At 41.2% G+C, this 25,519-nt stretch overlaps 1 long non-coding RNA gene across 3 annotated transcripts; it reads right to left on the reverse strand.

Annotated features, from left to right (window-relative positions):
- Positions 1-6,669: 6,669 nt before the first annotated feature.
- On the reverse strand, positions 6,670-19,808 carry LOC147228903 (uncharacterized). Of its 3 annotated transcripts, none has more exons than XR_015106964.1 (9): positions 19,686-19,808; positions 16,345-16,397; positions 15,689-15,866; positions 14,749-14,820; positions 13,634-13,684; positions 11,541-11,581; positions 11,215-11,280; positions 7,493-7,603; positions 6,670-7,294 (listed from the first exon to the last, which is right to left on the reverse strand). It is a non-coding gene; the product is annotated as an uncharacterized LOC147228903 (long non-coding RNA). The 3 variants fall into 3 exon arrangements; XR_015106965.1 differs by having other exon boundaries at positions 14,119-14,820; XR_015106966.1 differs by lacking the exon at positions 15,689-15,866.
- Between the last annotated feature and the right edge of the window lie 5,711 nt (positions 19,809-25,519).

The raw sequence follows: 25,519 nt of genomic DNA on the forward strand, positions 1-25,519 counted from the left end.
TCTGCAGCAGAAAGCAGCGGGCCTGCAGAGGACGACCAGGGAGGAGAGAGAGGGAGAGAGAGAGAGAGAGCGAAAGAGAGAGACTTGAACAGATGCAAAAACGTGAAACAGGAAAAATACACCCCTCCCACCCTCTCATGAAGAGGACTAAACCAGGCTCTGGGAAGATGACACTGTGAGGACAGACCTTTCATTCAGCTCAGGCCCTGCAAGGTGAGCCTGTAAAAGAAAAAGCAGATATAACATCCGATTCACTTGCTTATAACATCTTGCATCCTGTCAGTCATGTTAAGTGTAAGCCCGGGGTTTTATTGGCGTTGATACATAGTCTGTGTTGTGTTTCCCCCTCCCTCCCCCAGGAGGTATCCGACAAATTATTTAAAATGTTATCGATCGATAAAAGGGAAGCATATTCTTGGAGGGGTGGGATCTACACCCTGGGCCAAGGGACAGGTTGCATCTCAGTGGAGTCAAGCCTGCAGATCTTGGACTGCATACCAGGATGCCGCAATATTTGCATACGATGGTCTTTTAAGTGCTCATCCAGATCACTAGGTGGCGCTGTTATTTAAAAAAAAACATTTTTTAGCAAATTAGGTCGCTTCGTCAAAAGCTAGCTTACATCACATCGTCTCCAAACATAGTCCTGCTTTTTTATTCTTTGGGCTTCAGGGGTAACAGCAGCAAATCATCTTCCTCCATCTGACCTAATGCTACATCCTCTTCATGCTTCCTCCAGATCAGGGGTCCCTAACCCTGGTCTTGGTACAAATTATAGTTTTTTCATTAGACATTCCAGATCTTATTTTGAAAAAAAAAAAAACTGTCACCACCTTCGCCTTACTGCCGCATTTCACTCTGTCGCGCCATTTCACACATCAGCTACCACAAGCTAGCCGTTAAAAAAAAAAAAAAGCCAGAAACAAAAATCACTCAGACTGGTTTCAAGAGGAAACAAGCAAATGATGAGAGCGTAGAAGTGTCACAGACTGTCAGTAAACAGAAAGCTACATTTAAGAGAAAATAAAGATTCCTACCTAAGTCACCGGTTCATCTCAACAGGCGATACTTAAGCCCACTATGCATCATTTGCGGTGAATGGCTCGCAAATGACAAAGGATTTTATTATTTGAACCCCGTGCCCGTCATTGGTCCGTAGAAACATTTTCATGCATAAAACTGGTCCCTAGTACAAAAAATGTAGGGGACTGCTGTTCGAGACCTCCTGCCTGGTGGTTCCAACTTCAACATCCTTGTCCAAGATATTTACTATCCCTCTGTATGCGTCCAAACCATCTGTTTGATTTTAATCACAAACACATCTAATACTTGCTGTCCAAGTAATGGACTCATCCTCGACACTCCCAAAGAGAACTTAAACGTCTTCCTCTGTTACTTCCAGCTCTGCTTCCTGGCTTTTTCTCAATGCCACCATCCCAAACCAGACACCATCCTTGGTCTCGCACAGTCTTTTACACCTTTCCTTTTATTCTGGCTGATAAGCTTTTATCACACAACACACCTTGATGCTTTTCTCCAACCATTCTAAACTGCTTGAACATGTTTCATCACTTCTTCTCCACGCTCTCCCTCACACTGTGACCCCAAGTACTTAAAATCTTTCACCTTCCTTATCTCCACTCCCTGTTCTATTTGTGTTTCTCTGATTCACACGCATGTAGTCTTGTTGTGGCCAACCTTCACACATCACATCCAAGCAGGTTTAAGCTTTAAAAAAAAAAAAAAAGCAATATTTTTTTTATATTACAAAGCTTAACCCGTCACCAGAGGTAGTACATATAGCTAGGAGACACTTTGCCTGACACCATTCTGGTCTAATCAGGATTAACCCCTAAATGTCCCGGAAGTGTGTCACCGCTCTTCGACTTAGAATATGTAGTAAGTATTTTTGCTCACAGCGGGACAAGCGGCGCAGGAAGTCAGACGCTAGTCAGGTCATATGGTCAGATCTGTTTTCAAAACAATTCACATGAAAGTCTCATTTATCACATTGATGTAACAGAAGCTCAAATTCTAGCATTAGCGCAGAGTTTTTTTTTTTTTTTTAAATCAAAATAGCAAAAGTTGAACAATGGATATTAGTTTTGACTAAAGAAAAGCAGGGACCAATGAAGCTGCAATACAGCATATATAAGTGGAAGTTAAGTCATGTTGTGTATCTGTGATACAAGACCAAACCGCTAGTGAAACTCAAATCTGCAATAGCTGCTGATAAGTGAAGACTTAAAGAATGATAATTGTAGTGAAATCTGTTTATTGTGAAAGTCTTGAGAAGGCACAGAGTTACAGTCAAAGGAAAAAAAGGGGCAGGTTGGCTGCTGCACAATTTATCCAAAGCTGTAGTTCTTGACCTCGTCGGAGGTCCTGAACCCCACCAGCTTCATACGCGTATTCATCAAACCCTTCACTGGAAAAGAAAATGATTTTCAAATTCAAGACAGGGTACAGCATGTTTTATCAGTGCACAAAATGAACCATGCATCAACATCACTGTGTTTGAACAAAACCAGCATAACATGATTTTCACACAAAAATCATAACTTAATGAATATTTCTTACAAATCAATGAGACTTCTGCTGTTGCCATTGAGAGACCAGTTCAGAAATGCACGACTTCACCTTGGCAACTGCCACTCATGTCATTTTCGAAAGGAAGTGTTCCCTTAGTTTTGCTGCTGCTAGACTAGAATTGCTCAACTTGGCATTGCAAATCCCGCAGACTCCCATCACGTTCCGTCATACATGTAAATCCATATTGTACATGCTCATCTGACCGCTTTCTTTTTATCCTCCACATAATTAGTATGAAGGGATTAAAATATTAAAAAATAAATCACATGATGTACCATCACAACAGTTACAAGTTGAATGCACCAAAATCCCTGCTGGACAGATAGGCCAAGCTATGTAGCGTGATCACCTGCAGCCAGTTATGGCCTAGCAGGACGTGTCATCACAAATTATGAGATTAACCCAAACCCCTGAGACTGACTCATCGAACCCAGGTTAAGAACCAGTGATCTAAAAGGAATAAACCACCAAGGAAATCCGCATAAGGAGAGCAATCCAATACTTAAGTGCCTGCAAGTACACCAACAAACGGAAACAAACTCTGCGCTACCTGAAATGGGAGGAAAAACATAGACACCTCAGAGTCAGCAACAAAACACCCACACAATTTTTAGCCTCAACACCCACACAGCAGCTGGCCTAACAACCCGCTTAGTATCTGCCTTAACAACACAGTATTTGGCCTCACAAATCTCTCAGTATGACAAAGTTTGCCCCCTCGGTGGGCTGCACATCAGCCAACACATTGAATTTAACAAACCACACAGTATGGACCCAACAACATACAGTATGGGCCGAACAACACAGTGTCCGGCCTCACAAACCATACAGTTAGGAAACGGTGTCTCCCCTTGGTGTGATGCACATCAAACCACACAGTATGGACCCAACAATACACAGTACCGGCCTAACAACATGTAGTTTCAACCAAACAACACACAGTATTTGGCCTCACAAACCACACAGTTAGGACACAATGTTTCACCTTGAATTTGACAAACCACACAGTATCAGCTTTAGCCGCCCACACAAAAGGCCACAGCACGTCCCCCCCCTTGGCATGCTGCACATTGAATGGCTTTATCCCTAAAGAAATCAGCACACAGTGATTATCAGGTCCTCTGATTGACACAGAACACCTGCAAGATAATTTGAAACACAGAGAGAGGGGGACAGGTGCTGGCAATGACACCATCATTAGCAAGCACTTGGCGACAGCGGTGAGGAAAAACTATCTTTTAGCCGGTGGAACCTTGGACAGATCTGAGCTCAATGCAGATGGCCTTCGGTCTCGACCGGTTGGGGTTTAAGGAGAAAGACCTAGAGAGGTAGAAAGAAGGAGTGGGATAGAGACAGGGGGTGGGTTTTAGAGTAAGGAGGGACAGGCACATATGATCATGGTAATAGCTGGAATGATATATTAATAGCTTTTATATTCATAAAAAAACAGCAATGGTGGACACCTGGCGAGATGCTGCAGTAGCACTAGCAACGCTTTTGGGGAGTACTTGTCCTGGCAAGAAGAGAAAGAACACCGCAAACACAGTAATAATTGAGGCTATCTTTAATTTCTTTCTGTGTTCTTGTCATCAATAAACTCATAAAAAAAGTTTCAAAGGAGTGCAGTATGTTTTGGGGGGCAGGAGAACAGATGAATGGCACTGACGTTGATTTCAATTGGAAAATTTGATTCAGTTACCGAACGTAGTCAAAGAACAAATTAAATTTTGTACGCCAAGGTTCTACTGAGGTTCTACCAGGCGTTGATGAAGGGACATCCTGAAAGTATAGACTTTATAGATACGACTACCACTACCAACTCAGGCTACAACTGAACATTTTCCGGAATAAAATTATAACAAAAATAAATAAATGCATGAATAAATAAACGAGTAAATAATAAATAATTAAAAAAGAAGAAATCATAAAAATTTACAGACAATTCCAATTCGAGACTCACTATCCGCCGTATCTGACGGTTTCACCAGGCTAATAGAGGGGCTTATCAGAGACAACCCCGACAACTTGACGTCCTGGGGAATTAATCGCAGGGAGACTCGTGAATCTGCGATCTAACACGAACCTGTGTTAAGATCTGTGCACAGATTGGAACAGAGTCCAGGAAGCTGAAAGTCATGTCATCTATGGAGCTACCAGTGACAGCATACAGAAGGGAGGGAGAAGAAGGAAAGATAGATGTCGAAAGAAAGTTAAATAAAGTGCGAGCGAAATGCTTATGGTATGACTTCATGAGTGTGGAGGTTGTGCCAAGATTACTGGTACATTTGTGGCGAAACTGGGTGCCGAAAAGGAACCTCAACCACAGCTTTAAGAATATGAGAACACACCACACCCACTCTCTCTCTCTCTCCCTCTCTCTCTCGGTAACCCGCACACACACAAGCACACACACACACACACACACACACACACACAGATGCAAGCTGCCTGTTCACTGTGTGACCCACTTTCCCAAATTGTGTTCCAGATACCAGGTGATCCCATGGCTTCCTCGCTTGCATCTAAGTATAAGAGTGGGTGGGTCAGGGTACACGCACAGGAAGCAAAGCATATAAAACACTTGAAATCATATCGTTGATCGTACAGTTGATGTTTGGGGGCGGCTGTGACTCAGTTGCTTAAGCGGGCTTGGTTCAATTTCTGGGTCCTCCAGTCTGAATGCCAAAGTGTCCTTGGGCAAGACACTGAACCCCCTGTTGCTCCCGATGGCCTGGTTTGCGCCTTGCACTGCAGCTCTGTCGCCATTGGGGAAACTACGAGGTGTGGAAATTGGGGCCATTCAGCATGTTAAACTGAATGTTTCATACAGGAGTAAGCCATTAAAAAAAATCAGTCAGCATTGATCCGAAGTCCATCGACCTTTCAAAGAACATGGCTAGACACATGTTCACCAATGGTTCACCTAGCGGGGTCTCCTGAGGAACAGTTTCCCAAAGCGAGGATCCAGCTTTACAAGACCGTCTGCTTTTACTGCCTGCAGGGAGAGACGTCAGTCTCAGGTGCTGAGGTCACCAGTAGTTGTTCTGGGTGTGACCTGGTTGACGCCAGCAGTGAAGGACACTGTCATGCAAGGAAGTTAGACCTTTTAGGTGGGGTCAGGCCATGGTTCTTCATAAAGTGTGGATAAGCACCAGAGAGCTAGAACGGCACCCTGGGCTTATGGTATCTGACTCCAGTGTCGCATAGAGGTTTGGATAGTGTTGGGATGATGGACCAACTGGGAGGTCGTGGTCCCTGTTTTTGCAAGGGAGCACCAGAGGGTTTGGCCCCAGCGCATGGCAATTACAATGCTCAGAGAAATGAGACTCAAGACGATTTTGGAAACCTTTGATTCAGGGGGAAAAATTGTAAATTCTGTACTGCTCAACACTTTCATTGTGCTCCTTGAGGGAGAACATTTTCAATTACAGCTATTTATTTTCCACAAGACATTTTTTTCCATGTCTGGGAGCAGCAACGACCGCAGAAAAAAAAGACAGTTCCGACTAATCAGATTTGGATGGTTATCAGGATATGATCTCTGATTTCTTTTTCTTTTAACATCAGTAGGAAAGGAAACGCCTTATCTTAAACACTTCTTCCACCAGAGTTTAGTGACACTACAGACGATTCCCAAATAAAGAGCTACCGCTGACTGACGCACAGCAAGGATCTTGCTGGAAAGGAAAATTCCAGTAAAATAGGTTTGGTGCTGATAAATCATCTTTCAGTCTTGATTAAATATAAGCAGTGTGTAGTTTTTAGTGCCTCTGGTGGAGAGTCCCTGTATTGAACAACTGCTCATCTCGCCCCTCCTTTTCAATAACATTCCTGATCTGCAGGAGCCCTCAGGGATTAACTCTGAAAGAAGGCGGGCACTTTGTCAAGTGCAGTAATGAAACTTCATTTGGAATATAATCATAGAGGTTACATCTCACAGGTTAGAAAGCATGCTTTAGTGATAAGTGATTACATGTGGAGCAATATTGAGGAGAAAATGTGAAAAGGGTTTAAATTATTTATTTATAATAATCATTTTACAGCATCATCGCTGAGAACAACTGAATTAATGCTTGAGATTAGATGGCCTGAAATGAAGGTTATAAGCGATTGCAAAAAATTAACAAAGTGAAATAGAAAATAGGAAATAGATTTCTATTGTTGCCTCCTTGCTAATTTAATATTAAAAAAGCATTCTAAAATGTGCAATTTGCCCCCACCTAATATTTTCTTTTTTACCATTTCTGTATTGTACTTTCCGATTGCTATAGCTATTTATGCAACAAAACTATTTAAACAGTTCAAGTTGTATGGTAAAATTGACCAAGTTAAACCATTTGGTAAATTTTAGCTAGAATGACATTAGTTAAAATGGCAGGAAAGAGCAAAGAAGATTATTTAGAAGATTACTTGCTTGTAAGAATTGCTTTTTCGATGAAGAAGCTGAAGAAGCCCAAGCCCCTTTAAATCCATCAGGGAACCCCGTCAGCAAAGGGGGTTCGTCCCAAATGAGTCCTGGACCCAGGCCAGCGTCGAGATGGATTGTTGATTACTGTTCTGTTGCACATCCCTGTCCTCTGCGCTTGCAATAACCCGATCGACACCAAACCACTGGGCTGGATCGCGGTAAAACAGACGATGTGGCAAAAACCCAGGTGTCGAAGACCTTTGTGAATACCCATCGGTCTCCGCAGACAAGATTCTGAGCAGTGAGGAAAGAATTTCACAAGTCAGCATAATCAATAAGTCATCTGGCGTTTTCATCCTCTTTGTTTTTCCCGATGCAGTGAGAAATCTGGATATCCTCCAGGGCAGTACATTTCTCAATCTCATAAAAAAAAGGTACGTGCACTGATTATAAAGGTTGGGCTGTTGATAAGATGATGCCAAAAGGATGCACCTGATGAGCAGCCATGTTCCCCTTGTTTGCTGCCGTCAGTGGAGTCGCTGGCGAGAGTCCGGCTAGTAAATCATCGGTTGTAACCCAGAACCCAAGCCTGAGGACGAGCTCCTGCATGAAGAATGGAAATCATTTGTAATTGCGTGGAATTCTGTTTCATCTCCAAAAACATCGAAGCAACTGCCTATTTGGCCCTCCATCACACCTTTATACCAACTATAACATCTCATACGCGTTATAACATAATAAGTGTTGTCATCATTTTCCTACTCTTTGCGGCTACAGGGTCCACTTAGGGTTGGGGCTTATCTCATCTGTCATTTGATCCATAATTTATTGTCTTATTTAATAGAAATAATAATAATGATGATGATTATAATAATCTTCCTTTCAGCTACTCTCTTCAGGGATCGCCGGTGCAAATTAACCTTCTCCAATAACAATAATAATAATGATCATCATTCTTGAAATAACTTATCATCATTATCATCATCATCATTATTATTATTACCATGAAATAAGACAAGAAATTATAAGCCCGATGACGGCAGGGATACGATCCAGCGCCCCCGTGATCATCCGTGAAGGATAAGTAGTAAATAATAATAAAAATAATAAAAAGATTCTCCTTTCAGCTACTCCCTTCAGGGGTCACCACAGTGAATCAACCTCCTCCAGCAATAATAATAATAATAATTATAATCATACTTAAATGAACTTTAGGGGGAGAACATGCAAACTCCACACAGAAAGGCTTCCTGCTGAAATCAAACCTGGGACCTTCTTGCTGTGAGGTAGAAGTACTAACCGCTTTGCAACAGTGCCGCTCTAAAACACAGATGGGTAAAAAGATCTACCGTGACAGTGCTAAAGAGAGAGTTTCCTCCCAGACAGGATGCAGGACACACAACATCAGTAGAGTCACTCTGAAATAACAGAATCTTACAGCTCTGGTAAAATCTTTTTGTCTACCGACCTGAAAAGCTCAATGGCTTGGGACATGATATCAGCTAGCCAGTGGATGTATTCCACATAACCATACAAATTTTTATTTTTGAATACAGAATTTTTAAGGTAACACAACTGGTGGAAACACATGGCGACTCGGAGAAGGTTGTGATTTTGGCGGTTGTCAAAAATCCTAACAACACATCGACCTGGGAGTTTTGTCACGATTCTCCTTTTGCTTTGGTACCGTTTTCTTACTCTTGTTTTCAGCTTTGTGTGGGCAGAAGCCCTTTGCCGTGACAATAAATTAGTATGTAATGTGCCAAAGCTTCTCGCAGGGCAGCACAACCATCTGAAATGGTTCCCGTTTTCTCTCTCTTTACGATTGCAGGTCTAATGTCGGGCAAGTGTGAACTCAGGTGTCTGCACACATGTTCACACACACCCTGGGTCGACTCCTGCCACAAGCTTCAGTGCTCCCCAATCTCACCAGGGGATCCTCGTACTGCCCGTCACCCAACCTGGCCTTTTCCCTGAACCTCACCTGCCTGACCAGTTCTTACTCTGCCTGCCAACTACTCAACCAGCCATTTTCAGCCTTGGAGCCATATGCGGACTATAAGTGGTTCATGACAATTTTAGTTCATGCATGACTGCATTAATTTGAAATAAATTCCTTGATTAAATTGAACTGAAAATTATTGAACTGATTGATCAATACCGCAGTATCATTTCCATCATACTCTGTTATTCCCGGTTTCTCAATGTTAATTTGTGTGATTGAGAGATATTCATGACAGAAGCCTGTAGCCTTGAAAGGCATTCAGCTGGAAATGCAGCCACGCAATTAAAAGAGTTTGAGTTGAAAGGCAAGGGGTCTGAGGAATTTGCAAATTTCTGACCGTGACCAACGCGTGATTGGAACCTGACCGGGTCCATAAAAATCCAAAAGTTGTTGGATTTTCATGAACGGTTGTTTTTTAAGTTGCTTTCTTTTTGCTCTGTACACTTTTGAAACTAACAACTATGAAAGACTCTCAATTTTGCAGTCACGCACCAGCCATATATTCTCTCAGATGTTGATAGGTTTTATCGCAAAAACCCGATACGTTCCTCCTCCTCTGTCGTCAATAAATCGCTCTTTGCCTTCACGGTTTTGGCCTCATTAGGCTCGAGTCTTGGTTCCAGGTAGATTCAGTGCTTGTAGAAGCTGATGAAGAGCGGCGCAGTCTCACAGCAAGAAGGTTCTAGGTTCGATTACGGAGGGGAGGCCCTTACTTTGTGCAGTTTGAGCTTTCTAAACCGCATCTGCGTGGGTTTCCTCCTCGTTCTACCCCGGTTTCTTCCCACCATCCAAAGGCTACACTCCCCCTGTTACCCCAAGTGCAGATAATGAATGAATGAAAGAAACTGATAAAAGGGTTCGTCACACTAATAAAGTATTATAGAGTGAATATGCTTCAAAAAATAACAAATAACACCAAAAAGCAAGTTTTTTAAGAAATATGGAACTTATATCACTTTCTGACTGTCGCAAGATAAATGTCCCTGAGGGTTTACATATCCCTGTAACACTTTAAAAGTGCATGAGAGCAGTTTAGGTTGTTTATTAAAAATAACAATGATGCAATGAATGCAGTTTGACCTGAGAGAGATGCTGGCTTTGGCTAATTTAAGTCAGGAATTTACAAAAGAACCTCACATATCATATAATGCAGTGTTTGGGTTTCTTTAGTTTTGCAAGTAAGATACTCACTCAAGCAGAGAGAGAGTGCACAGAGAGACTGAGGAACTGATCCCTGCTGATACACAGGGCCACTTATGGAGACAGACAATATTCACCCTCTCACTTTCTTCAATTAACCAATCACTCTGTATAAGGTAATTTCTTGCAAATTTTCATGTTACTTATTTGAATACTCAGAATACTCTGTGCTGTAAATAAACAAAAATGTCTCTCTATCAACAAAATAACCTCTAACTGTAGAAGTGAACAGGAAAATTAGGAATGACAACACCACCACCAACACCAACAACACAGCAATGATAATAACAACAACGGCAATAATAGTAATCCATTATTCTTGGTAATAGTAGTTATTATTGTTGTTGTTGTAGTTGTTGTTGTTGTTTGTCTCTATATGTGGCCCTGTGATCAACTTGTTATCGGTCCTTGGTGAACTCCAACGGTTGAATGAATAATTATTATTATTATGACTACTATGATTATGAATTTTCTAATTTACATTTAGCACAGTGAAAATTCAGCTTGTTGTGAAATTATTATTATCATATATAATGATAATAATGATTACGGTGATGATTATATTAGCTATTATTATTGTAAATAACTAAAAAGAAAATTAAAACCAACGATGCAAATAAAAAATCATAAACAGTTGAATGTTCACAGTGCCAAATGTGAATTAGAAAATGAATAAACATTTGAGAGCATGCGAGAGTATCTAGAGACTAATAATAATGACACAATAATGAATAATTATACAACTAATAATTATAATCACTGAAATTAATAATATTACATATGAAAGTTAACAGTAAAGCTTTAAATTCATACAGGACTGTATTATTTTTAGTGTTCTAATAGGGAAGATTAGTTAAGCTTAAAGAATGGGCAACATTTTCTAGATGTGCTTTGCTAGATTATGAAGATATTGTACTTCAGCAACTATAAGAGTTGGTGACATTCGTGTGTGTTGCAGAGATGTTTTAGATGTGGCATCAGCAGCGACTGCTTGTCGATCCTGGCTTACCATTTGCTGGTTTGAGAACACTCTGTAGGGAGTGTGTTTATTTGTGCCATAGTGAAGGCCATAATACTTCCAAATAATCAGGCGGGGGAGAAAAAGGAAAGAAACAGAGTACATGTTACAAAACAAATGCAGTGCTTTCTCTTCAGCAACTATTTCACACCCAACAGTCACCATCACGTTATGTGAGTATTACTTTAAAATGCTATTATTCAGTAAATGCATCCATACATGCACACACATACACACATACTCACATACATACACAGGCCTACATACAGTATAATCTATCTTTCTATATATAAGTTAGGAGGTAAAGCACCACTTACTGGCCAGTGTAGAGATGTGCACCAGTTTCATAGATGCGAGTCTAAATTAAAGAAATAAGTAATTTTCAACTCGTGATATCGTATTCTGTGCAGCAATGCAGTTTTCTCTATATTGATTGTGTTACAGTTCATGGTTTATGACACAAAAACAATGGGGAATGAAGGGTCGTTTGTAAGAGGAGAAAACCACCGCAAGTCCTTGGACTGATTGAAATCAGCCAAGAAGCTGGAGTTTTCACATGAAATGGCAATTTCAAACAATTAACATTAAAATGTGATCGCAACGTCCTACTTTCTGTCCTCTGAAATATCTTTTTTCTTCTTTTTTTGTCAGCGAAAAGTCACTAGTGTTCCATTACTCTGGGCAAGTACGCCGAGCATTAAGGTGTCAAATAGGCCATAATTTATCACACTGCGGTCACCATCAAATTCATCATGTAGAACAGCAACATTTTCTTTGTACATTCTGATCCAACTTCCTCTGTGAGAACAGTTGTACAGATTTAAAAAAAAAAAATCAATTATGGAAAATCTATTGATTGTGAGTTCAGTTCCATTGATTGTGAGTTCACTTTAAAGCTTTTTTAAACATATTTTTCAGGAAAATAAATTGTGGCTTAATATAAAAAAGAAAAAGATTACACAAGAACCATCTTCCACCAGTGTCTGCCATATGGCTTTCATCAAAATAAAACAAGTTGTTTTATTTTTCAAATGAGAGAAATATCTATTAAAGCATTCCCACACCGAGTGCTGCTCACGATCTGACCAGGCTGGTTTGATATCACACTTTTATACCAAAACCATTAATATTTTTTTTCAAAAAGCATTTCAAACTAGATTAGTGTCTGCTATATTTCTGCACTTATTTCTATAATATATTTTGACTTCTCTTATCATAGCACTGCATATCTTTTATTCATATATTTACCCTGGGTCATTCCCCCATCTACAATAAAACCCCTGTATACTCTCAAGTCCTCAAGAAGAGTTGTGTTTTTTACACAATTCTTGAGCAATTCTAAAACTTACCAGATTTTGGAGTTTTCAATGCTTTTAGACTGATAAATTGCTTTGCCTTTCTGTATAATTAGCTTTATTTACAATTCTAATGGCTCTTCTGGGATGATGAAGGGGTAATCTAATAAGACAAAGCGATTGTGACTAAATAATAACTTCATAAATATTTGATTGATACAGACTGATGACTAAATTTCCCTCTTTATTTTTTATCAGAACAGGCGTAGAACATTTTCATCGTGCGCTTTTCATGGATGCTAATTATCGGCACGTTCTGCTGCATTGCCCGGATTTTCCGTCATTTCACAGCTGACAACTTGAGGCTTTCAAAAAATCAAAAATCAAAAATAAAAGAAATTAGCCCTCACATAATTGATAAAGTAAAAAAGCCAAACCTGTTACATCTATCGCTACCCCTCTACGCCCTCTACATGTCGCACTCATCCAGTCATGACAGGAAAAGACTGACACACAAAAGCTTAAAAACTCTCTCCCTCAGGAGATATCAGGAGATTGATAGGATGAATATGATGCTGAGCCGCTTTCTCGTTCTCACGTCAAAAAATGTGGCAAATTTAGACCGAACACCTTTATCCATCCCTCCCTATTCATATTTATGAGACGTGACTGACAAACTCATTGTTAGGTAATTACAGTGTGGTGAACCTTCATTGTCTTTAGACTGGTGGAGACTGAGACACACTGTGCTTCGGCTTGCCGCACTAATGCAAACCTCTTCCATGTAGATATTATTAGTCACTGTTTGCTTAGCAACTACAACATATGTCTGACAATTTTTCTTTTTTTAAACCTTTTTTTTTGATTCATTTCATCTGGGCTGTAACAACTTTGAAAAGGAGACGATTGAAAGGTCCGAGGGAAATGTTCTATAACAGGGTTGTGTGCGAGCGAAGTCGTGGAGTACGTGGAAGTCTCTTATTGTTCAGGACAGTGAATGGCGATGTCAGCACACAATGTGGTAAAAACAGAGGAGACAAAAGACGCAGAATCATCCTGAAGGTGTCTGGATGTGTGCCATATTCTGGCAAAGAACAGTTTTCATGTATTCTTACCATATTGTTCTTGGCCTTTATTAGTTCTCCATCGGTCACTTCATGAATACCCTGTAAAACAAATCCACAGCATGACATACCGGGTCAAATAAAGGTTAAAGCAAGTAAATCAAGTACCACATGTATCATTAAAAAAAATTAATTCCACAAAATTTGAACTTTTTTTGGCTTTTTTTCTGAAAATGAGTAAAAATCTCAACCGATTGTGGCTGCATTGCAGCTGCGTGACATCAATCTGAGGAAGAGGAGTGGAAGAAGTGGGTGATTCGAACAGCAGGGGGCACCAGCAATATGCAGGGATTCAGTCAGAACAGCCACTGGGGGAAAAGATTTCTTATAGTTGCCACAACTCATAGGAAAATCAATCCCATATATTTGAGATTCCGTCGATTGTTTGCACAAACCGTGCCTCATTCCGCTATTATCACGGTGTCCACAAGCTGAACGAGTTTTACTCTCTGAACCAACATGAATGTGAAAATTACCTCAAACACCGGACGGGATTTTTCTGCTAGATGAAATCCTGGCAGGAGCTGAAAAGGAGTAATTAAAAAAAAAAAAAACAAGCGAATGTCTTTGCCTATAAGAGACAACACACAGATCTAAGTGATCTTTGAGATCACTCAAATCGCTTTTTCTTTCTTTCTTTCTTTCTTTCTTTCTTTCTTTCTTTCTTTCTTTCTTTCTTTCTTTTTGCCTTCTGTTAACACCAAGTGTAACACAATGGCAGAAATACACAATAGCTTGTGGGAGCTCAGTCAGTATCAATATATCACCTCAAGTGCCAATTATACTCATTAAAAGGATAAAATGTGATGAAACTGCAGCTAACAGCCTGAAAATCGTTATCGCATTCACCGCGGGACAAAGTATCTGGACTGTAAGTGTGCAGTTTTGCTGTGGAGCCGTCCGACTGCGAACGCGAGAGGGAGAAAAAGGTGACACTCGGGGGTGAGAGGCCAAACAATGTGCGCGCACAAAACATTCGGGAATCACGTGAGGCACGAGCAAGCTACCCTGCTATTACTTAAAGGCTGCGCTTAATTTCATTTCCTTTGAGTTTCATTTTCTCCGATCCTGTTCGCTTTGTCGATTTAAACATGCGATTCGCGCACTTTGCAAGTTTACACCAGCGGGCTTCGTCATTTCTCTGTCGCGGTCTTCGTTCCATTGGTGCAGACATGGGTCTGCAAAAAAAAAAAAAAAAGAATTAGCATGTTTAATGACGGTGGTTTTAATTTAACGTAGATCTAGAATAAGGGCCTTTTTCTTGGTACAATATAGAAATCATCTGTACAAGAGGCAGTGCAGGGAATATTCTCTAAATACAGACATTATGTTAGACAGAGCTGTTTGCTGTCATTCACCACTTAATTTCTGAATGAAGACATTAATATACTAATGTGGTGATATAAAGGTCTCACAGCAAACTCTGTGATTCACAATGACAACAATTATCCAGATCTCTGCATTCTTAGCTTGAGCCACAGACGTTGCCATGGCAACACAAGTATGTCTTATCAAGTACGGCCCTTATGATTTTTCACTGCAACTTATTTAGCCCGTTCACTGTAGGTATGACAACAGGCTATTGAGTTGTTGCATTCATTTACATGTTAATAGACTTAACAACCATTGTGTATTATCTTAACCTATGGTCTTGCCTTGACAAATTGTTGTCAGCTAATATTAGATTAGTCTAGTAAGAGCGTCTGTTTTTTTTTTTTTAATGTAGATGATGTAAAACACACTCTACACACTATAAATAGAATAAAATCCAGCTGGAAGTAAGTGTGACAGTTCACAAAATCACAATAAATGCTAAGTGCTTTGGTAATGAAATTGCCAGGAACAAAAAAAATGTGAAAAAATTGGGATCGTCAAAAGAGATTGTGTTTTATATGATTACAAAAAAAAGATTAGATTTTTTTGCTCTCTTAAATTAATTGACTGGGGCTACATGGCACTAACCAGGCTAATCCATCCTTTCAGATCCCAGATGTCGCAAAATGCTGTTTTTTTTTTACACGAATGAAAGCAAAATTAGTGACTTACAGCACAACTTCACCAGTCCGGTGAAATGCTGCACTTTAATCCCCACTGACTTTTGCTTGCAAAGTGCGGGTTTTTATTTGAACTTGGTAGTCACTTTGTAGCTCCGACTCGTCACACACACTTGCGCTTCCTCTCTTGTTGAAAATAATGAGGCTTTTTGATGTGAGACCACCGTGAGCTGTAATGAAAGGAGTGGACTGTTCAGGACACATGAAAGCTCTTCAGTCCATTTGGACCACGAGCAGCCATTATGGGCGCGGGACAGAGACGCCGTGGAGGTCCGTTGACTTTATGAAGGGGTGCAGGATTTAATGATGGAGGCAATAGCTAAATCTGCCACCCTTTTAACTTCTCGTGCAAGGATGGAGATAATATTTCAGAGGTGTTAAACACAGGGGGACCTATAACATTTATGAACAGAAACATGGTCTTATTAAAATGACGGCTAGCGGAGCAGAAGACAAATGAATCCGCTGCTTGATTGAACCGGCTCTACCGCCGTTTAAGTGATTGTTCAATCATACTTCTACATTCATTCATAATGATAATTTATATGAGGGTTTTTTTTTTTTAAATGCTGTTTTCTCAACTGGCTGAGTGATGAGCCCATAAATTATCTTTTGTCATCATCCAGAGGCATGAAGCAGGGCATCTACCTCTCATCATATCAGTCCGCTCCTTCTCTCCAAGTCACCGCTGTCAGTGATGCCTGGAGAGACACAAACAGAGATGGAGAGGATGAGTAGGAGGAAGGACAGAGGATCAGCACATCCTCATTTATGCGAGGAAGAGCCCCCCCAGCTGAGATGGGGTTAATATTTTTCCAGCCTAAGTTCGGCGTAACAGTGTGATCCGTCCGCTCACAGGCGCGGTGAGCCCGAGCGCCGAGACTCTGGTTAATAGTTAGACGTAGCATCCTGCCGCCGGGCACCAGTTTGGGCCCCCTGAAAACAAAGGAAGACCTGCATCAGACGCTGAATGATAGTGACCGGGCCACCCTGTCACTATTATTCTCCCCAAAGATTGGCAGTTCCCAAACAGTTCACAGACATGTGGACACATCAATCCCCGAAGACACGGACGGCAGGGGCCCATTGCTGATGCTGTAAACGTAGCTTGTTAACGGGAAGCACATCCCGTGTCGCCGCGGCATTGACTGACAGGGCCGCGGGTGACCCTTGACAAAAGAACAGAAAGCTTGTCGTAAATCACCGGTAGTTTCAAGCATCTGAGTTCCCGATCACCCAAAGTGGAAATTATTCTCATTATCGTTTGTCATGTTTTACAATTATGAAAAAAAGATCGACATACGAAACCAAGAAAGCAACACTAATTCTTGACAAATTATGCATTTAAGCCATAACACCTGGATGTGATGATTTTTATTCTTGCCTTTTTCATCCACCATTTGTTCTTTGGTATGCTGTGATGTCGAAGAAGGAAAAAAAAAAGTTAAATGTCCCCCCATTACTGCTCCATCCTCCAGTACCTTGCCATATTTTACCGTTCTACTAAAAGGGACAAAAGCATTTAACAAAAGCTACATCCCAGTGTTAATTCACATGGTGATCGCTTACAACATAAGACAAGGGAATTTAGGCGGCGAGAGTAAGTGTTTTGATTTTTAAATGTGAGCCGCTGATCTGACTCATACATATGAAAGCCCCTTTTAAAGTGCCAAAAATTAAGACGGTGGGGGGTGGGGTGGCGGTGGGATTTTTTTTTTTTGAAACGCATCTCTTAAGGTTTCCAACACTCTACAGATTTGAGATCAGAGGAAGCTACCGTCTAATATGTGGCCTTGAGCTTTCAGACCTGGGAAACACACTCGATGTTTTACAGCCCTGCGTCACCCCAGCGTGGCTCCTGTGCACTCAGACAGGAGAGAGACATCACTCTAGGTGAACTCCCTGCGGTGAAAGTGATGGTTTGTCACCAGTTAAAGGCCACTGGGAGGCTGAAGCAGCCATTATGCACTCCTGAGGAAGAACAGTGGGGAATAAGGTTATTGTGGGAAGCTGCAGCGCTGCTATGTTGCTAACCAGAAGGGGAGTGCGGGCGGGGGATACAATCTGACTGTTGAGCAGGGATGCTTGAGTGTGTAGAGCACATCAGCAACACAGTATTTAAGTGCTATATTTGTCCTTATGTGGGCAAATACACAAACGATATGAGTATTTCAAGCAATAAAGGTGTCATCCATCCATAATCAACACCGCTTATACTGCGCTAAGGGTCGGGGAGCTGCCGCAGCCCAGCATTTTTTCCACACAGAGTGTGTTTCCCTGGTCTGAAAGCTCAGGGCAACGTACAGACACGTCGGTCGGCAGTCGAATCGCAGGCCCTCATGAAGGGACAAAACGGCCGATCGCTCTCTCATTCACACATCTGGGCAATTCAAGGTCTCCCATCAAACCGCTGAATGTTTTTGACCTGTGGGAGGAAGCCGAAGAACCATGGCGAACATGTAAACATGCAAACAGAAAGTCACCTTATTGGAATCAAACCCGGGACCTTTTTACTGTGAACTTGAAGCCCGTGTCATCCAATGGTCATCACTATTTTGGAATATTTAATTGCCCATTACACTTTAAATTATATCTGTGGCCCCCCATTTCAACATATAACAGTAAAATACCATCTGATTTTGTAATCAAACATGTTTTCTTCCTCAGTTGCTCTATTGCTTCTGACAGAAGCGGGACTTTCTAATAGGAAAAGATTCAAGAATCTGACAAGGGGGGAATGGCCTTGGTTGTGCTGCCTTTGTGATGATTATTGTTTTTTTGTCAATAAAATCCATTGTTTGGGGGGAAAGTCATGACATGATCACATTTTTCAGGGGCTCTAAAGGCTTAATAAGGCCTCCTGGTTTGAGCTCCATAATACATTATAATGTATTCTTATTTGCATATTGTTTTTTTTTACAATTCACTTATAAATGGCCTACAAAAAAACAAGATAGAAATAAGATATATAATTTTCATGTTCTTATGATGCATTCATTAAATGACGATCCATATGATCATTTTATTCTTTGTTGTGCAGTAAGTCGCCTCTTCTTAAGGGGGAATGCAAATTTTAAAACAATGACAGAAAATACAGTGTGTGTTTTCGCTGGACCATCAATTGAACGGTAGGGTTACTACTTGCACCCCCAGCTCCTCCGGTACGAAGACTTCGTCAAAATGTCCTTGAGCCCCAATTACTTGTAAAAGTTGGTATCTGGTGGCCCCTCTCAACCAATCGTGTCTGAATGGCTGAATGTGACAGTGTAGTAAAAGCACTTTGAGCGATCAGTAGACTAGAAAAGGCGCCATATAACGGCAGTCCATTTACCATTTACGGAGGGAAAAATACAGCACAATAGAGCAAACTAAAATGAAGTGACATGGAGGAGAATGAAAAAAAAATCAATAGAACAGAGTATTTTTTAGCAGCACAGGACATAATAGAACAGAAAAGAAGAAAATAAATAAACAAAACATAAATTAAGTGATCTCCTTCTTTGCAAACAGCCAGTTTAGTTCTCTCTGCCCATCCATAAAATATAACTCGACACTCTGTTCTTTTATTTATGGCTCCATTTCGCCACTATCAGCATTCAGCAGGTCTTAAAACAACTGTTGTGGCAGAGACAGCAAGCTGCTAATGCTGAAGTAGCTACATTTTGCATACATTTCATGGGGCTCCAAAGAGCGACACTTGATTTTGATGGTTAATTTAGATGCAGAATACATACAGTAGTTGGCGTTGGGGTTGGCGTGCACATGCAAATCGTCACCCTGCTTGACGGGAGGGTGCACTGCATGAGCTAAGCGTGTTCAGCCCACTCAGTTTTATGCTACTAGTTTTTATATCCGAGCCCAGCCTCCACTCCCCAACTCTGATTCCATCTTGGCTAAGACAGACATTCGCATGCACATACACACATACCCAATACGTATCGCACACACTCTCAGCCTCCCCCCCCACTCCCGCACCTCCACCTCCTCACCTTTTTCTCTCACTAAAACACAGATGTGCACAGTTTCCTCAGACTTCAACACGTTCCCCCCATTTCTCCATGGGTGAGCCATCATTATCTAGAGAGAGTGCCGGTGTTTGGCCACAGTGCGCCTCCTTCCCAGTGTTGAACTGAGCAGCTGAGACATCAGCTGCTGTCTGTCACAGACATGCCTCATTACTGCAGTTGCAAATGTCAAAGCACTAAAGTAATCACTCACAGCTCTACCGGACACATGGTCATGCAGTGATTTATTTTATAGGAAGAGGGTTAACCGTTGTCAGTGCACGGCGGTGGTTGCATGGATGATTTGACTTTGCTTGTTTTTCTCTTTACATTAAATACGTTTTGTGCTGATGTGACGACAGGCACTGGAAAAAAATTAATCAACAACAGGTAAAAGTATGTCACAGACAACAAACTTCCTTCAGAGTCATTACTGTCAATCCGGGGGTGCACTCAGATATATTTCCGATGACGGAGCCAATAATACAAACGCACCTGAAGCCAGAATTCCTCCGCACATGTCAAAACAGTTGTGTTGGGTGCTTCATTGTTAACAGGTTCTTATCAGTTTCGTCTGAAAAACAAAGGGATGAGAGCCCATGTGGGGTTTCTTTTGTGCACATAGCCACTAACATCTATCCTGACTGATTTGAAGGATCATTCACTGCTAGAGGAAGCTGTAGTGCTCTGCCACCGGTGAATCCGCTTAATGATTAACATTTCATCCTGTTATCACCACTAGTCACTGTCAGAGTCATCCAAACTAGGTTGGGCAGCAGTCAGAGTGTCATTGTTTTTGGAGGGAAGGGGAAAGAGCCTCATCGTGACGGCGTTGTTGTAAATGTGAAGTCGTCCTGACAGAGAACATGTGATGGAGGGCGACACAACTTGGTATAGGCAAATGTTAGACACAGTGTTGAATTTCAAGGGGTTTCCCATTAAAAAAAGCAATGGTGGCAGCATTGTTAGTGTAGGTGAAAGTGGCCAACGTGATGGAGCAAAACAACACTGTGGTTTAAGACGATGACTTAGGGGTGCAGTGTGTCCTCAGTCATACGTGATTTTTACCTGTCTGTTATTAACGATTTATTTTATAGGTATGAATTATGTATTTTTTCCATTGTCTCTGTTGAATTATACCATTTGAACCTTTTGTGTTTCTGTGCTATTATCTACAAGTTTTGAAAATATGGAAATCTTACCAATTATCGTGGGGCTGCCAGAAGACCTGCAACAGACTCTAAAAGTTAATAGAACAAAACAATAATAGAATATCATTCAATAAATAATTTAACACACACAACAAATAAACCAGAGCCTCAAATTATGAGGCAAGAAATCAGCAAGAAATCAATTATCCTGAATCTGAAAAATACAAGAATAACAGATTTCTTTTAAAACAGTATATTTTTAAAATGCTTAGAATGATGCATCTTTTTAAAGTGTTTAGTTCAATTCTAGCTGTTGAAAAAGAATCGTTGGACAGTACTTATATACAATAATATTTTGTCTGATTCTATGTTATAATGCATCATAGTATACAAGCTTCAACTTCTGAATCATAATTAATGTAAAGATTCATTTGGAGACATGATTCTGGCCACCTGGTATATCCTGTATATTCAATTGTCACTTTTCTTTCCAGTTTGCTCCCAGTCTCCTTAGAAAACGAGCTGGCATCCTCGCTGTGAAACGCTCCGCTGTGCTCACCAGCTAGCAAATAACTTGATCTGTCTGCTGTTTGGTACTTGGCACACAGAAAAACAGTGGGCTCTGCCAGAAACAGCTGCTGGGAGAGCTGAAGACGACACTATGAAAGCGGCAAGAATGAACCCAATCAGTAAAGTTGCGAGTGGTAAAACAAAAAAAAAACTGTGCTGCAAAATCTACAAATGCAATCTGTTGCTTCATCGCTATAAGATTCCCGGTCCACATTCAACATGTGAATTCCTTTCACTGTTACTACATTAACATGAATGATAGCAAGTTATTTTATTTTATTTTATTTTATTTTATTTTTCAGTCTCTCATTGATTCATCTTCACTTAGGGTCGCAGAGAAATGGGGTGGAGGTCAGAAAGTTGGAGGGAGACCTGGTTACCCTGGACAGGTCACCAGTCTTATCTTATCTTATCTTATCTTATCTTATCTTATCTTATCTTATCTTATCTTATCTTATCTTATCTTATCTTATCTTAATCAAATGTTCATGAAAAAATGTATACAATGTGTCTTTGTTGCTATATGTGCTTATATAGACATTTTGACTGTAATGTTAAAGACTAAGATAAAATCTTTTCAGTTAATGAATTTAATTTAATTTTACCATTCATCCTCAACTCAGGATCGCGGGGAATGGTGTGGGGGTGAGGGGTCGGAGAGGGACCCAGTTACCCGAGACAGGCCGCCAGTCGATCACAGCTTATTTTATCTTATCTTATCTTATCTTCGTCAGATGTTAATGACAAAAGGCATACAATGTCGCCCTGTGTGTTTTCGCACATCATAACATTTTAGACTCTCCAATGTTAAAGAACAAAATAAAATGTTTTCAGTTAATTGTTTTATTTTATATCTAAAAACATAACACATTGTGATATATGATGGAATCTTTAGTTATTCTGGCTTAAACAAGATTACACTGCAATGAAGCTTCTTTGTGTGGCATAACCGTTATTTTGGACTGGCTTTCCGCGGTCCTGAAGGGCTGCTGCTGCTGCAGCAAATGCGGTTGCACCACAGACCTGCAACAGCATTGTGACAGCTAAAACTTGGAATGTTCCAAGGGCAGCAGTAAATTGTCCTGAGTAATTGAAATGCTATGAAGTCATTCAGCAGGCAAGGGTATGTACACCACTCTCCTTTCACTTTAGGTGCCCCGAACAGCGCAATCCCTTGACATAGTTACCATAGAGATGGTGTGCAAAGGATAAAAGTGGTCGGCTGGACTCCTTGACCTAGGGTTGACTTGTAATTTATGAAGGAGTGGAAAAAAAAAAAAGTCAACCTCTCAGTCTTCAGCTTTGGCTGATCAGAAATACAAATGAAAATTTGGAAACCAGAACAATAGAAAGAATTGGGCACTTTAAAAATGTTTGCATAACGAGCTCCTTCTTGCTGTAATGGTTCTCTTCTTTTTAATCACCTGCACTCTCCAAACCACCTACACCCTTCTTCATGGTCAGATACGGGACCGAGAGCCTGATGCATTATCCGAGGAATTAATCTGGCGAGCCTGATTGCCATTACAGCCGCACGATTATACACCTTGATTACTGAGCCCACCCCGAGGACCATGACGCGCCCTGATTCACATTTTTAAGGTGCACATGAAATTATGCAGTGATTACCCTACAATAGAGGAATCCGTGAGTGAATGAGACCATATAGACCGTCTCAAGTAGGGATATGATTATTAATAGGTACTTGAGGTGACCTGATACCCGAAGCTTTGACCGCTGAAACTGCCTTGGGTCCATCATATAAGTAAATAAATTCAGTGTCCTGTGTTCTGCAAGTTATTATTGAATTATTGTTCTAGAGGAAGAATTGTTTAGGGTTCAAGCATGGATAAAAGGGATGTTAGGCACTCGAGAGATGACTCGGGCCGCACTTGTCGCTCTTCAGATAGACTTGATAGGTTTATTGTCGGCGTGGGCCTCCTTTTGCTCGAGCGCGACGCCGAAAAATAACAAGAGCCGATCAATACGGCCAGAAACTTGTACGTGCAAATGAAAATAACAGGACATCCAAGTCGTAAACATCTCGGAACATTTCATTCTGCCGCGACACTTATCCCGGGAATTTAGTCCATTTAATCCCTCACTGTCAATATTAAGATTTTTTTTATTTAATCCGGAGCCAAAGTGCTCATTTGGTACTGCAGATAAATAGTCCCATTGACTTATCCAGAGGCAATCCTACGTCAAGCGATTAATTGGATGAGACAATGAGGAAGTGAAATCACATCTGTTCCTGGTTTTCCCCCTGGTAACGTATTGAATACATTAGTCACACAGATGCACTACCTTGGATAAACCCACCAATCCAAGAGTCCTAGTGTTAACATGTTTGCATTAGTAATACCATTGGCAAAGATTTAATGGACTTAATGTGCTACCATTCACAGCAGAGGTCCACGGTCTGAGAAAGCTTGGATCTCAGGGGCGAAAATGTGCCCTTCCACCACAATTACTTAATGGCTTCAGCAATTATGCATATCTACGGGAGTTGAAAACATAAATGTCAGGAGAAAGGAGAAAAAGAACAGATTAATGTCTTTTGTCTCGATCAAAGAATCGGCTTGGACAGTTTGTGACACGGTTATATATTCAATAATGACAATGCAGCTGAAACAATTCTCACATGCAGTAGATTTATCAAGGACCATTTACGGTATGCAAATGTGAACTGGAGCTTCCAAATGCACAAATGCAGAAATTCCATCACTGGCCAGAGTTCAATAACTCTTCAGTCTTGAAGTGTTCTGCTAATGGTCACTGTGACTGCATATCGCTGCAATTCAACACCTCAACTATCCATCACTGGACCGTGTTTTCCACTAAAACAACACGGAAAAGGGTGCGCGCGCGTGTGTGCATGTTTGTATATGTGCGCGCGTGCTTCGCTTTACTTTGGGCCTGGCATTATTGTAAGAGAGGAGTGATGGACGGGAGAGGACGGGTACATACTATTCACAAGGCTCCATGTGGCAGCTTGCATTTTCACAGCGCCACAGTATGTTTGTCAGCTACAGACAACGCAGGCACTTACGCACTGCCGTGGGCAACTGAAGTAGTGTTCTGCCAGCTGACTGCGTCACGGGCACATGCATGTCTTACATACCACGGCGGAGTCCCTGCCATAACATGCCAAAGCGCCTTGATGGGGTTCAGAATCATAACCTGCAACCCGGGGGGTCTCGGAGCATCTCGGAATCTGTCAAAAACAAGTTCAGTTTAACAACCTCAAACATTTCTGGCAGCAGGCTCAAGACTGGGCTTTCTTTTTTTAAGAATTCACATCTGAGTAGGCTGTGTCAGTGATGATGATGATGATGATGATGATGATGATGATAACAATTTGGTGGATTCGAGAAAAGGCTTTGCTTACAGTAAAACAACCCTTCTCCGCTGCAGAAATGAAACGATATCACCGGCTGCCAGCCTTTATCTCGTAGCCGCGGCGCTTCACGAAATCAAGAGCATTAGCCACATTAAGAGGGATGCACGGGCTATTATAAAGAGAGCAGTCTTACCACCGTCCTTTTGAGAGAGAGAAAGAAAATAACAATGATAGACCATAATCACATTCTGCAATCGAGTGGAAATTAATATACTTTTATTGCAAAAATGGGTGAGTGAATGAACAAAGGGATGAATGAAGGGAGAGCGTATTATTATCTCATTGACATGGCAAGAAAATTACCTGTGTACAGGTTTCCCATGGAGATCACCGTGACGTCGGTGGCGATCATCACCACGCTTGCAGTAGGGAGAAAATCGATCTATGAAGACGAGAGGAGTCACAATCGCAGCACTGAGTAACATTCACTATAATGTTTGTTGAGTCAAAAGCCTTGTGAGTCACCGGACAGAACTGTGATGTCTAATGTTAGGAATGCAGTGTGGTGCCACAGGTGGCCTGCAATGATGTGTATTTTGGGATGGGAACACACTCATCTGACTGCTCAGATGGGGCCGGGGAGGGGCGTTTGGGGAGCGGGGTGGGGGGTTGGGGGGTCAGTTTTATAAAACCCAACGGATCGGAGTGAAAATGGCAGGTTTCATTTATTCCAAAACCACTCACGAGAAACTCGC

The sequence above is a fragment of the Fistularia commersonii genome, chromosome 12 (genome assembly GCF_037954325.1).
Source record: "Fistularia commersonii isolate RoL2024-O1a breed Wild chromosome 12, RoL_Fcom_v1.0, whole genome shotgun sequence".
Lineage (NCBI taxonomy): Eukaryota > Metazoa > Chordata > Actinopteri > Syngnathiformes > Fistulariidae > Fistularia > Fistularia commersonii.